We start from the raw sequence: 1,523 nt of genomic DNA on the forward strand, positions 1-1,523 counted from the left end.
ATGTCCATGGGTAATGTATATAAGTTCTTTGGCTTCACCATTTCCTATATTATTAAATTCCCCCTGTCTATTTTGTACCAACCATTTATGCTTCTTAGTCCCTGCACCATTTCCCTGTTTCTCTCCCTGCCCCCTCCCAGCTGATAACCCTCCAAATGATCCCCATACCTATGATTCTGCTCCTATTCTGGTTTGCTCAGTTGGATTTTGTTTTTACTTTTAAGATTCAGTTGTTGATAGTTGTGGTTGTTGTCATTTTTTTTTTTTTTAGAATAAAATTTTTATATTTAGAATTAGCCAGCTGGACTCAGTTTAGATGATCCCAATTTTGTTGGCAACGTCCAAAGCATCATAGTCTGGAGCCAGTCGAACATATGCCTTCTTCTCTCCACCAGGCCTAATCAGGGTGTTGACCTTGGCCACATCAATGTCATAGAGCTTCTTCACAGCCTGTTTGATCTGGTGCTTGTTGGCCTTGACATCCACAATGAACACAAGTGTATTGTTGTTTTCTATCTTCTTCATGGCTGACTCAGTAGTTGGAGGGAACTTGATGATAGCATAGTGGTCAAGCTTGTTTCTCCTCGGAGCACTCTTGCGAGGATATTTAGGCTGCCTTCAGAGCCGCAGTGTCTTAGGCCTCCGGAAGGTAGGTGACGTGTGGATCTTCTCTTTTTTGTGGCTGTGGACGCCTTTTAGCACTGCTTTCTTTGCCTTCAAAGCCTTTGCCTTGGCTTCGGCTTTGGGAGGGGCAGGAGCTTCCTTCTTCGCTTTGGGAGCCATCTTCGTGGAAAGGGTTTCCTAGACTCCTGTTGTCATTTTACTGTTCATAGTTTTGACCTTCTTTTTCTTAAGTAAGTCCCTTTGACATTTCATATAATAATGGCTTGGTGATGATGAACTTCTTTAGCTACACCTTGTCTGGGAAGCACTTGATATGCCCTTCCATTCTAAATGATAGCTTTGCTGGATAGAGTAATCTTGGTTGTAAGTTCTTGCTTTTCACCACATTGAATACTTCTCGCCAGTCCCTTCTTACCTGCAAAGTGTCTTTTGAGAAATCAGCTGAGAGTGTTATAGGCACCCCATTTGTAGGTAACTCTCTGCTTTTCTCTTGCTGCTTTTAAGATTCTCTCTTTATCTTTCACCCTTAGCATTTTAATTATGATGTGTCTTGGTGTGGTCCTCCTTTTATCTAGCTTGTTTGGGACTCTCTGTGCTTCCTGGACTTGTATGTCTACTTCCTTCACCAAGTTTGGGAAGTTTTCCTTCATTATTTAAGCTTTCATTTTCTTGCTCTTCCTCTTCTCCTTCTGGCACCCCTGTGATTCGGATGTTGGTATGTTTAAAGTTGTCCCAGAGGTTCCTAAGCCTCTCCTCATTTTTTTAAATTCTTGTTTCCTCATTCTGTACTGGTTGACTGTGTTTTTCTTCCTATGTTCCAAATCATTGATTTGAACCATGGTTTCCTTCCCTTCACCATTGGTTTTATGTGGATTTTCCTTCATTTCACTTAGCATAGC

At 41.6% G+C, this 1,523-nt stretch overlaps 1 pseudogene; it reads right to left on the minus strand.

Annotated features, from left to right (window-relative positions):
- Positions 1 to 262: 262 nt before the first annotated feature.
- Positions 263 to 803, minus strand: LOC150022342 (large ribosomal subunit protein uL23 pseudogene; annotated as a pseudogene).
- Between the last annotated feature and the right edge of the window lie 720 nt (positions 804 to 1,523).

The sequence above is a fragment of the Furipterus horrens genome, unplaced genomic scaffold, assembly GCF_987537825.1.
Source record: "Furipterus horrens unplaced genomic scaffold, mFurHor1.1.pri manual_scaffold_1, whole genome shotgun sequence".
Classification (NCBI taxonomy): domain Eukaryota; kingdom Metazoa; phylum Chordata; class Mammalia; order Chiroptera; family Furipteridae; genus Furipterus; species Furipterus horrens.